Below are 13621 nucleotides of genomic sequence, written 5' to 3'. Positions count from 1 at the left end.
ATAAACGTTTACAAAGCGATTTAACACTTTTGAAAGTCACGATGGCAGTATATATGTCCATGCCTAATATCCGATGGCCAGAAAGTGATTCATTGCTTTATAAATTGTTAAAATGTTGGTATTTGTTATGCAGCAAGCCCAGAGATTGTTGTGTACACTATGACTTTATGTTAAATTAACTTTAATGAGTGATATGAATAAAAAGAGATCATAAATGAATGATTTCTCCACTCAAATGAATGGCGGCTTGGACCTGGAAACAGTATTACATCCGTCACAAACACGTCAACACCTAACAAGCGGATAGAAACTTCCAGCCAGGTGTGTTGAAGCAAGTTGGAGCTAAAGTCAGCAGGACACCGGCCCTCCAGGACCGACTTTGGACACCCCTGCCCTAAAGATTACCTCTTGGTTGTGTCCAAATGGGATTTTATATCACCCTCTGTCTGAAGGCCACTTCAGAGTGAAAACAATCATGGCTGCCGTATTGAAGCGTCGTCTAAAAATGAAGTGCACAAAACTGGCCACTTTGAAGGGCCCTACAGAATGAAGGGTGCAACTGATGGACACTTCAGCCACCCATAAACCTTTGCGCAGGGACATTGTTTGGTGTCACAGAATCACATCTAAAAGTTTGTAGTATGACTTCATTCAATTTCCTTCAGCTTAGTTCCTTTATTAATCAGGGGTCACCACAGCAGAATGAACCGCCAACTTATCCAGCATGTTTTATGCAGCGGATGCCCTTACAGGTGCAACCTAGCACTGGGAAACACACACATACACTACGACCAATTTAGGTTATTCAATTACAACTGGTAATTTGTGCTCCGAAAATGGGTTTCAATGACGTTTTTAATGGATAACAAAGTGTTTTTGTGACACATGTTACGGCCAGCTCGCTCCCGACCGTACCATAAAAAGGATCAGACACACAAAAAGATATATATTGAAAAAAAAACATTTATTAAAGGGAATAATAAAGTATAACAAACTGTCTAGGGATTTGAAATAAATAAGAAAGCAGGTGAAATTCTCTCAACTAACACAAAACAAAACATAAGACGGCAACACAAAAGAGTTGGAGCAAAATGACCTCTCTGTGGAATAACGGTCCACCAGAGGAAGTGCCGTTCTTCACAAAAAATTCAAATATATACTTTCTCCACCCATAAATTAACTAATTAACGGTGACGTCACATAGCGAGGCCACCGAAAGGTAGGAAAGAGAAGACAGGGTCGTAACACCTCCCTCCTCAAAAAGATTCTGCAAAGAATCAAAAAGAAAAAAAATTAGCAAACAATAACAGAAATACATCCTTTCATAAAACAGCTCACTCTTCCTCCTCTTCCAACACCTCTGGGCCCTAGAAGTGCAAAAGAACAACAAGAGTGAAACATGCAATATGAATAGCTATACTCTAGAGAGTGTATCCGCGATCACATTATCTTTCCCGCGCACATGCTTAATTTCAAGATGGAAAGGCTGTAAAATTAGACTCCATCGCATGATTCGTTGGTTTCGGTTTTTCATCCGATTTAAAAAAACCAAGGGGTTATGATCAGTATAAACAACAATCGGTGCGGCGATCGACCCTAAATAAACCTCAAAATGTTGTACAGCCAGAACAAGAGCAAGGGCTTCCTTTTCAATGGTGGAATAAACCTGTTGATGACGATTAAACTTTTTTGAAAAGTAACTTACAGGGTGTTCTACTTGATTTAAATCCTCTTGCAAAAGAACCGCGCCTGCACCACAACCACTAGCATCAACTGCGAGACGAAATGACTTCTCAAAGTTGGGAGCTGTCAAAACTGGGGAACTAGCTAACAAGGCCTTACAATTTTCAAAGGCTTGTTGACATGTCTCCGACCACTGGTACTCAATTTTTGGACTCAATAAATCAGTCAAAGGTGAAACGATACTAGCAAAGTTTTTACAAAAACTCCGGTAGTAACCAATCATCCCAAGAAATCGTCGTAACTCACGCCGATTACTGGGAGTTGGAAAATTACAAATGGCTTCAACTTTTGCTCCAATTGGTTTAACGTACCCGTTTCCCACTATTTTACCCAAATAGGTGACTGTGGCTTTTCCAAATTCGGACTTCGCAAGATTGATTGTTAAATTAGCCTCTGCCAAACGTGAAAATAGGTCTTTGATTTGATCAAGATGTTCAGACCAGGTAGAACTATACAAAACGACATCGTCAAGATAAGCCTCGCATCCAGACATTCCATGCAATACACGATTAACCAATCGTTGGAATGTTGCGGGGGCATTACGGACCCCAAAAGGCATCACAGTGTATTGAAGGAAAGAGTCTGGGGTAACGAAAGCAGATAATTCTCTTGCCCGAGCAGTTAAAGGTACTTGCCAATAGCCCTTAAGTAGATCAAACTTACTTACATATTTGGCAGAGCCAACATGATCTACACAGTCATCTATTCGAGGCAAGGGAAAACAGTCTGGTTTGGTAAAAGAATTTAAACTTCTATAATCGGTGCAAAACCGATATGAACCATCAGGTTTGTTCACCAATACACAAGGGGAACTCCAGGAACTAAAACTTGGTTCAGCCAAATTATGAGCAAGTAGGTAGTTCACCTCTCTTTTTAAAAGCTCTCGTTTTATTGGATTGACCCTATAAGCATTTTGTTTGATAGGACAAGAATTTCCTACATCAATGTCATGTTCAATGACAGTAGTGCGACCAGGGACATCCAAAAAAAGTGAAGGAAATGACATCACTAATTCAATGATGTCATTTCTCTCATCTTCCGTCAAATAAGACAGATGGCCAGACAAATCAGAAAGAATCTGAGAGTTGTTAAGGCGTCCATCTATTTTCCCATGGGACAGAAGACTCCCATCCTCATTTTTCTCAGATAAGTCCTCACCCATACTGCAAGACAGAGAAGGGAACACAGAGAGATGTTCTAAACCAGAATGATTACATAGGGGCGCCACACTGACAGAGGCAGAACAAACAGGAGCAACAAAAGGTTTCAACAAATTAATGTGACAAACCTGAACTTTCTTCCGACGTTCAGGAGTATTCAACAAATAATTATTGTCTGAAAGACGTTTAGCTACACTGTAAGGTCCAGTGAATTTCGCTTGGAATGGATTAGTAGGAAGAGACAACAATGCTAAAACCTGATCACCTGTCTGAAAACTCCGAAATTTGGCCTTCTTGTCAAAGTGTTGCTGCATTTTCTTTTGTGACTTACCCAATTTCTTTTTAGCAACAGCTTGCATCTCATAAAGTCTACGACGAAAACCACTTACATAATCTATAAGGTTGTCTGGAGGTTTAGATGAATGCCACACATCAGCCAAAACAGTAGTGGGCCCTCGTATTTCATGTCCAAAAACTAATTCATTTGGGCTAAAGCCAATACTTTCTTGAGTTACCTCACGTATAGCTAATAGCAACCATGGCAGGCCTTCTTCCCAATCACCATCGAGCTCCACACAATATGACCTTAAAAGAGACTTCAGGGTTTGATGAAATCTTTCAAGCGCTCCCTGGCTCTGTGGATGATATGCACTAGAAATATTGTGTTTAACTCGAAGTTGACGGAGGGCTTTTGCGAACTGTTTGGACATGAAGTTAGAACCTTGGTCTGATTGAATCACTTTGGGGATACCAAATATAGACATAAAATTAGTAAGGGCCTTCAGAATGGACTTCGTAGTTATAGATCTCAGTGGGTAAGCCGCAGGATAACGGGTAGTCTGGCACATAATGGTAAGGAGATAGTGATGACCAGCCCTGGAACGAGGTAAAGGACCAACACAATCAATAATCAAATGGTCAAAAGGGTTAGATGTCACAGGAATAGGCTGTAATGGAGCGGTTGGCACTTTTTGGTTTGGCTTACCAGTAAGTTGACATGTGTGACAGGAACGTATAAATCTAGCCACATCTCGTTTTACTCCAGGCCAGTAAAACTGTCGCATAATACGATCATAGGTTTTCCGAACGCCTGTATGACCAGCGAGTCCTTGATGGGCTAACTGCATCACAGATTCCCTAAAAGCAAGAGGGACTACAATCTGGGTTCTAGACTTTAAATTATCATCAAACATGGCTACTCTCCGACAAAGTAGACCATCTTCAAAGAAATAAGAAGAAAGATCACCCATATTAGACCCTGCTTGGGAGACTACGGTTTTCAATGTGTCATCAAGCTGCTGTGCATGAATTAGTTCCTCTCTGGGAACCTGCAACAGAGAAGTTAAAGGATACTTATCAACATCAGAAGAAGCAGTATGTAAGACCTCAGTGGCATCAGAGTCTAGACTTTGGGGTGAATTTGTAAGTTCCTCCAGATCAGGGGATAGTGAAGAGCAGATATTTTTGTCTTTTTCCGGACTCTCTGGCAGATCACATGTAAATTCACCCGAATCAACAGTGGAAAAGAAAGTGTTACCAAGTGAAACATCTGTAGCTTGGTTTTCAGGCAGTTGTTTTGCCATCGATCGGGTGACTGCACAGGCTGGAAACAAATTAGAGAAGATGTTACTCTTTTCAACATCAGATTTACTAGGTGCAGATATCACTATGGGCAAAGCAGTCACCTTACTCTCTCCCCAAACATTTCCCCCAGCTAAATCATTTCCTAAAATAAATGTAATTCCAGGAACTGGAAGTGCAGATCGAACACCAACTACAACATCACCAGAGATTATGGTTGAGGAAAGATGAATTCGGTGTAATGGCACGTCAACAAATCCCATTTCAAAACCTCTTACCAATACACAAGTTCCAGTAGCAGTTTCAGAACTTAAAGGCAACACTCCTTCCAAAAGAAATGACTGTGCTGATCCAGTGTCTCGGAGGATACGCACAGGGACCATTTCCTCAGAACCTAATAAAGACACAGCTCCTTCAGTGATAAAGGGTGTATAATCAACAAAATCATTCACCTTTTGGTCAAACAATGCACCACAGGAATGAGATAAATGACCAGCACTTTCTATAAAAGTGTCATCTACAGTCGATGGGGCGACAAGAGAAACAGGTTTTGAAAATTTCTCTTTCTTTTTCAGAACAGGGCATTCAGAAATTTTATGGCCAGACTTTTTGCAATAGAAACAGATGAGGTCTCTTGAAACAGTGGGTTTTCCAATATTACCAACAACAGGTGCCCTTATATTTTGTCCAACCACAGCAGGCTTTTGTTTAACTTGACAAGACCTAAACTTATTCATGTCACTTCGAAAACTGGCTGAACTAAATGTGCCCTGATGAGTTAAAACAAATTCATCAGCCATAATGGCAGCATCTGCAAGTTTACTCACTTTGTGTTCATTTAAATAAGTAGCTACAGCAGAAGGAACACAGTGTTTAAACTCCTCTAGAAGTAACAATTCTCTTAACTGCTCTTTAGTTTCAACTTTCATTGAAGTGCACCATCGCTCAAATAGACTCTCTTTTTCCCTTGCAAATTCAACAAATGTACAATTTTCAGTTTTGATTAAATTTCTAAATTTTTGACGATATGCCTCAGGCACCAGTTCATATGCATGCAATACAGCAGTTTTCACAGTTTCATACTCACCACTTTGTTCCAGGGTGAGAGCAGAATAAATATCTTGAGCTTTTCCTGTGAAAACACACTGCAACAACAAAGTCCAAAACTGTTTTGGCCATTTCAGCGATAAAGCAACACGCTCAAAATGATCAAAATATTTTTCTACCTCTTTTTCAGAAAATGGCGGAACTAATCTCATGTTACGATGAACATCAAACACTAATGCAGACGACTGTTCTGGCACCGGATGCACGTCAGCTCGCGGTGTTTCCGCTCGTTTTGCTGCTAATTCCAACTCCAACTTCTTTAACTGAAACGCTCTCTCTTCCCGTTCCCTCTCTAACTCAAGCTCCAATTTTCGTACAGACAACTGTTGTTCTAGTTTCCTAGCTTCAAATTCCCGTTCTGTTTCTCTCTCTTTCATAGCGCGACCCTCGCGATCAGCACGGAGCTTTTCTGCATCTAAATACAGCTGTTTCTCTTGTATTGACATCTCTGGGAATTTTAACTCACTTTCCACATCAATATCACAGGAAGAAAACACTGAAGATTCACAAAGAACAGCAGTTCTTACCTCTAAAACTCCCCTTTCAACCAGAGATCGTTTCAAAGTTGCCATAAGGGTGTCCTTTTTTTTCTTATCATGTGTAGTGAGATCGATGCTAAAACGCTCGGCAATTTGTATCAATTCTTCCTTTGTACAACGCTCAATTAAAGCTTCCGAGGGACAAGCAAAAAAATCATCGAGTACTGAAGACATTTTTGTATTAGCATTCACGAATACAACACAAATAAACAAACAAACACTCCCGTACTCACCCAGAAACTGCCCTCTGTACAAAAACTACAATTCCCATAAGCCACTGCTTCGGAATGAACTACAACTGAACGTTACGCATCTACCCATTCACAAAAACTTCAAAGACTTACCACAAGTCGGACACGTAGGTATGCGAGGAAGAGAGAAGCGCACGAATCACAAACGCCGTCAGTAACAGAATATATTCACCTTTATACTCAGAGAAACTCCAGCTCCTATCTAAGAAGAAAACTAACTAATTCCTATCTAGTCTTCAGAGGTGTACCAGGCTCGGGGCGGCATTAAACGCTGAGCTCAGTGACAATCGGTCTTTAGACCAAAAGTCCGAAAGCGTACCCCCGACAGAGATTAAAATCTCCACCTAGGATAACCTCCAAAAATAAGAAAGGCAAAATAATAAACAAAACAACAAACAGTGCACCGATGGAAGGATTGTATTCACAACCCAGCTGGATACACTCTTTCTAACCGGAGTTTCTAGTATATAAAGGTGAATAGCCAATCCAAAAAAAACTACTCACCCGCATAAAGGAATGCCGGACGAGCCACCCAATTTATGTTACGGCCAGCTCGCTCCCGACCGTACCATAAAAAGGATCAGACACACAAAAAGATATATATTGAAAAAAAAACATTTATTAAAGGGAATAATAAAGTATAACAAACTGTCTAGGGATTTGAAATAAATAAGAAAGCAGGTGAAATTCTCTCAACTAACACAAAACAAAACATAAGACGGCAACACAAAAGAGTTGGAGCAAAATGACCTCTCTGTGGAATAACGGTCCACCAGAGGAAGTGCCGTTCTTCACAAAAAATTCAAATATATACTTTCTCCACCCATAAATTAACTAATTAACGGTGACGTCACATAGCGAGGCCACCGAAAGGTAGGAAAGAGAAGACAGGGTCGTAACACACACAACTTAGAAATGTGTCTGTTAAAGCCGTTATAATCTGGTTTTAGCTGGACAGGCTGGGAGATGACCAGCTAAAACCAGCTTGACCAGTCTAGCCAGGCTGGGAGCCCAGCCAAAACCAGCTGTGTCCAGCTTAAACCAGGATGTTTATGCTGGTTTTAGCTGGTCACTTTCCAGTCTGACCAGCTAAGATCAGGCTGGAAATGGCTAGAAACCAGTCTGGAAATGGCCAAAACCCCTCAAAAACCAGCCTGGTCAACCAGCTAAAACCAGCCAACCAGCCTAGGCTGGTTTAAGCTGGATTTTTCAGCAGGGTAATGTTTATAAGAGTGAGAATAATGTCAAATGTACTGTACCAGCCATATACGCTGCATCAGAAACACCTCAAATTAGCTGTAATTCTCTTTTGCTTTTGGTTATTTGATGCTATAATACAAAGGACAGCTTTTTAAATATACATAAAGTAAAAAAAGATGCTGATGACCATTAAATACTCAGCTATTTTGTGAAAAAGGTCCATGTAGAGGCAATGTTATCCGCAGTTTCCAACTTTGTTCAAATATTGTTTAATCTTACATGTTTACATACAGTATATCTATTTCATAAATATTAGGATCAATCTATTACTTCAGTTGGTAAAGTTTAATATACATAAAAGCAAGCAGAGTGATTATAACCCTGGCTGGCTGGTTTTGGCCACTTCCAGGCTGGTTTTCAGCCATTTCCAGCCTGATTTTAGCTGGGAGATGACCAGCTAAAACTTGACCAGCCTAGCCAGGCTGCAGGCCCGGATTAAGACCTCAGGGGCCCCTGGGCACATTGTCTAGTAAGGCCCCCTACCTGGCCGCACCCCTATAGTTGTATTTAAAAAATAAGAATTTAATAATTTTTAAATAAAATGAATCTATAATTTTTGCCCACATATTAAATAAATGATATATAGTACATATGTAGATAGTTTACAAAGATTTAACTTATTTTTCAAAGCATTGAATAAAAATACTAATAAAACTATATATATAAAACTGACGTTTCCGCGCTTGACCAATGACAGCATTCTGTTTAGTTAAAGAAAGAAAGGTAATTTAAATAGAATAATAATATTAATATGTGATCGCGATTTTTTTGCTCAGAGGAAATACAGTTGTCTGAGCAATATAGTTTTTGCAGAGAGGGAGGCACCTATAAGGCTAAACATTATTAAATACCCACGAGACACTTGTGACTTTATATCACATTTGCATTATTTAAAAAAAATGTTTCCTTCCTGGTAAAAATAAATATATTTCCAATCTGATATGTAACGGGGAGAAAAAAAAGTAGCACGAGTTCAGCTGATGGTGGATTCGAACCGAGTTGATGATCAATAGCGTCAAAACATGAAGTTACGCGCCTTACAAGGTGCGCCACTGCGGCTGTATTCCCAAACACTTCTTTACTCATCTTGTCTCTATTAATCAGGCATCGATGGGCGTAAACCCTGAATAGCTTATTCCAACTAGATTCCAACTAGATGCGCTATTTGTAATTAGCCTAAAAAGACACTCCGAAATTGTCTTTTTTTTCTCCCCGCTCGCAGGGGCCCCTAGTGCGCACGGGCCCCTGGGCCTGTGCCCATAAGGCCCATTGGTTAATCCGGCCCTGCCAGGCTGAGAGCCCAGCCAAAACCAGCTATGTCCAGCTTAAACCAGGATGGTCAAGCATATTTTAGCTGGTCACTTTCCAGCCTGACCAGCTAAGACCAGGCTGAAAATCAGCCTGGAAATGGCCAAAACCCCTCTAAAACCAGCCTGGTCAACCAGCTAAAACCAGCCAACCAGCCTATAGACTGGTTTAAGCTGGATTTTTCAGCAGGGAAGCCATTATTTATCATTTTGAAATCAGAAGTTGAACTTTTACTTAAAATCTAGCGAGAATCTGCCAAACAAGAAAGGGGTTGTATTAGCTAACATACTGTATGTAACGTTAAACATTCTCCATGTTGTTTTTCTCTTTATTGTCTTCACCACTGGCTTTAGCAAGTTGTTGTTAATGTTTAATTGTCCAATGATTAAAATAATAAAAAAATACAATGGCCCATACCAATGACTGATGCTTCAGGCAATAAGCGGATGTGTTCTTCCGAATGAAATTTGGTGTCTTCCCCTTTAAATGCCTCTTCCCGCCATGTTTCAGCGCGTTCTTCAATCTACAGTGACGGTGCAGTAATGGAGGACAAGGTGTGTGCTGTCTGCATCTTCATGCTGTTGTTTTATCAGTACATACAGTTTACAAAGTGTCATAAGGGAGCGATCGATTTTCCATGTGCTGTGACGTTTCCTCTGATGAAAATGCAGGTCTCGTTAAATGAAAACAGTTTTTTTTTTTAGATGCTAGTATACTGTTTTTAAGGATGTCTATTTGCTAGTGTGCTCCAAAACAGTGACAAAACCCGAGTTTAGAAGATATAATACCGATATAAACATCTACAGCTCGCAGTTTGTTACTTGATTCCGCCTAAATGATGAAGGATTTCTCATAAAATCTTGGCCTATCAGTTCATATTGCTTTTCCAAGGTTAAAATGAGTTGCAATTTGCACAATAAGCATGATATTTGTTATTTTGAAAACCAAAAGAAGCTGTTAGAAGATGCTGTGAATTTTCTTATTCTTGCTGTGAACTTTTACTTTAACAGAGATTTTTTAAATTCCACACTTATAGACTTCTCATGCGAAATAGAAAATTCACTTAGATTAATTGCTAATAATAAGAAATGTGCTTCTTTCTTGGGAAAATATGATGAGATCTTTCATGTTACTGGAATTGTCTATTTATTTCACTTTTACATTTTTGTTTTACCGTACTATTTTTTTTATTGCATTAAAATATATTATTCGTATTATTATAATAATATACACTATATTATTATATTATTATGTATTTAATTTTTGTTTCAATGGGATTTAAAGTTTAACCATTTAAAAAGTAGTATATTTTCTGTTAGCAACATGAATCTGAAAACATCAACTTCAGTGAGTGCACACTTGAGTATACACTCACCGGCCACTTTAATAGGTACACCTGTCCAACAGTTTGTAAACGCACATTTTTAATCAGTTAATCACATGGCAGTAGCTCAATGCATTTAGGGATGTAGACATGGTGAAGACAATCTGCTGCAGTTCAAAGCTCAAAGGTACACTTTGGGTCTGTTAGTACCAATTGAGCATGGTGTCAACGCCACAGCCTACCTGAGTATTGCTGCTGACCATGTCCATCCCTTTGTGAACACAGTGTCTCCATCTTCTGATGGCTGCTTCCAGCAGGATAACGCACCATGTCATAAAGGGGAATCATCTCAGACTGGTTTCTCAAATGGCCTCCACAGTCTCCAGAGTTCAATCCAATAGAGCATGTGGATGTGGTGGAACGGGAGATTGGCATCATGGATGTGCAGCCGACAAATCTGCAGCAACTGCGTGATGCTATCATGTCACTATGGAGCACAATCTCTGAGGAATATTTCCAGTAGCTTGTTGAATCTAACTAAGAAGGATTAAGGCAGTTCTGAAGGCAAAAAGGGCTCCAACTGGGAACTAGCAAGGTGTACCTAATAAAGTGGCCAGTGATTGTATTCATTATGCAATAAATAGGTGACCCTTTTTAAAAGGATTCTTTTTTTTATTTGCATGATGCACTTTGTAAAAATTCAGGCTATCGAGGTGTGTATCTTTGTCATCAGCCAAACTTTTTCTCTCCGAGTCCTTCTCTATATTCTCCATTATTTTGTTTCTATGTCCGTGCAGACCGAAAGTACATTTGCAATTTGTGTCTATAGGGTTGAGCGGCCGCGTGTGAAGTAGTTTTGGGGCAAACAGAGTAGCTGAAGTGCGTCAGCGGCTCTTCTTCAGCGAGCGGATGGAGAGTCTGAAGAGCCACGCTTTCATCAGCCCTGCAGAATCGGGATACATCGCTCTGTCATACCTGATTGGTCATCCTAGTGTGAGTTACGCAACACACACTCTTACATAATCGAAGAATATCTGTTTATGTGACAACCCAAAACAAGGCCAGCGCAATTTATTAACGGGACACCTTTTTCAAGATGTGGGTGTATATTTGTGTGTGTGAGATTGTATTTGTTTTTATATCCCAGTGGGGACTTAAACCTGAATACACACAGTCTCATGGGGACTTGAGTCACTCTGGGGACCAAAATTGTGCTCTATGGGTAAACATGCTATTAAATCTAACAGAATGAAGTATTTTGAACATGTAAAAGAGTAGATTGTTTTGCTGTTGGGGTACAGAATATGGTTTGCATAATAGAACCATTATTGTGTCTATGAGTGTCCCCACTGGAATATAGGAACAAGTTCCTCTGTGGTGTGTGTACATGTTTTTATATCCTGTTGGGGACTTAAATCTGAATGCACACAGACTCATGGGGACTTGTGTCAATGTGGGGAACAAAATTAGGGGCTGCATGGGTAAACATACTCATAACTAATACGGAATGATGTAGTTTGAACATGTATAAGTGCAGATTGTTTACTGTGAGGATTGGGTTTAGGGGTTGTATTGGAGTGGGGGGATAGAACATTAGGTTTGCACAATAGAACCATCTAAAAAAGTCCTATAAAAAGCACCTATAAAAGTCCCCAATAGGATATAGAAACAAGTTTTTCTGTGTGTGTACATAGCTTTTATATCCTGGTGGGGACTTAAACCTGAATGCACACAGACTTATGGGGACTTGTGTCAATGTGAGGTCCAAAATTAGGGGTCTCCATGGGTAGACGTACTTATAAATCATACAGAATGATGTATTTTAAACATGTAAAAGTGCAGATTGTTTGCTGTGAGGATTGGGTTCAGGGGTTGTGTTGGAGTGGGGGGATAGAACATTAGGTTTGCATAATAGAACCATTATTACACCTATAAAAGTCCCCAATAGGATATAGAAACAAGTTCTTTCTGTGTGTGTACATAGCTTTTATATCCTGGTGGGGACTTTAACCTGGATACACACAGATGTGTGTTACTGTGGGGACCAAAGTTGAGGTCTCCATGGGTAAACATGCTTATAAATCCCACAGAATGAAGTATTTCGAACATGTAAAGCAGTAGATTGTTTGCTGTTGGGCTACAGAGTATGGTTTGCATGATAGAACCAACCATCATTGCGTCTATGCGAGTCCCCAGTACGATTTAGGAAGAGGTGTTTGTTTGTGTGTGTGTGTGTTTGTGTGTGTGTTTGTGTGTGTGTTTGTGTGTGTGTGTGTTTGTGTGTGTGTGTGTGTTTGTGTGTTTGTGTGTGTGTGTGTGTGTGTGTGTGTGTGTTTGTGTGTTTGTGTTTGTGTGTGTGTTTTTGTGTTTGTGTGTGTGTGTGTGTGTGTGTGTGTGTTTGTGTGTGTGTTTGTGTGTGTGTTTGTGTGTGTGTTTGTGTGTGTGTTTGTGTGTGTGTTTGTGTGTGTGTTTGTGTGTGTGTTTGTGTGTGTGTGTGTTTGTGTGTGTGTGTGTGTTTGTGTGTTTGTGTGTGTGTTTGTGTGTGTGTTTTTGTGTTTGTGTGTGTGTTTTTGTGTTTTTGTGTGTGTGTGTGTTTGTGTGTGTGTGTGTTTGTGTGTTTGTGTTTGTGTGTGTTTGTGTGTGTTTGTGTGTGTGTTTTTGTGTTTGTGTGTGTGTGTGTGTGTGTGTGTGTGTGTTTGTGTGTGTGTGTGTGTGTGTGTGTGTGTGTGAAAAATGCCTCGATCTAGAAGTGTTTTTCATCAGTAATGCTGGAACGTGAAGGATTTTGTCTTTGAATCTCAAACCAGTCTACGCGGTGTTCATTTTTGCATATAGATTCCGGTGTGAACAGCATGTTTGTATGAAATTAAAATCGGCATGTGTCTGTTCCAGCTAATCAGAGTATCTGCCTTGCATGAAAAGCATATGCAAATGCAAAATGGAGCAAGCCAAGCGGTTGCTCTTAAATCATTTTTCTCCTGCATTTCAAAGCTGCTGCATCATCATCATGACGGCTCAGGGGTTTTTGGCTGAGATGCTCAAAGATCCGCTGCTTTTTTATTTGATATAATGCAAACTCGTCTCTCTTTACGCACTTGAACTGTTTTGGTGTGCCAAAAGATCTGTTGCTTTTCTCTTTTCTGACAAGCATTTGAGTTTGTGGAGCAGAGATAATGTTGTGTATCCGAGTGCTGCATTGTGCTCGCTGCACCCACACTCTCTAAAACGCCGAGCCAAACCTGAACTGCTCTTTATTTCCCCCCCCAAGTGATGAACCTTCCCACACACTGTATGATCACGCAGGTAAGAACACACCAGTTTTGGTGAAGTGGTAGATATTGGGTTTCT

At 40.1% G+C, this 13621-nt stretch overlaps 1 protein-coding gene across 4 annotated transcripts in view; it reads left to right on the top strand.

Moving 5' to 3' along the window:
- The first annotated feature begins 9460 nt into the window (after positions 1–9460).
- Positions 9461–13621, top strand: part of kcnj1a.1 (potassium inwardly rectifying channel subfamily J member 1a, tandem duplicate 1) — a 148237-nt gene continuing 144076 nt past the window's right edge. For 2 of the 4 annotated variants that reach the window (XM_087291678.1, XM_087291681.1), the window contains exons 1-2: positions 9461–9503; positions 11103–11266. The gene's annotated coding sequence lies outside the window, so the exon portion shown is untranslated. Of the gene's footprint in view, positions 9617–11102; positions 11267–13621 lie in introns of all 4 variants that reach the window. The other 2 variants (XM_087291679.1, XM_087291682.1) reach the window with 1 other exon arrangement.

This window comes from Danio rerio, chromosome 18 (assembly GCF_052040795.2).
Source record: "Danio rerio strain M-AB ecotype USA chromosome 18, GRCz13ab, whole genome shotgun sequence".
Classification (NCBI taxonomy): Eukaryota; Metazoa; Chordata; class Actinopteri; order Cypriniformes; family Danionidae; genus Danio; species Danio rerio.
Note: the sequence above shows the minus strand (reverse complement) of the source record. Positions and strands in the feature narration are given on the sequence as shown.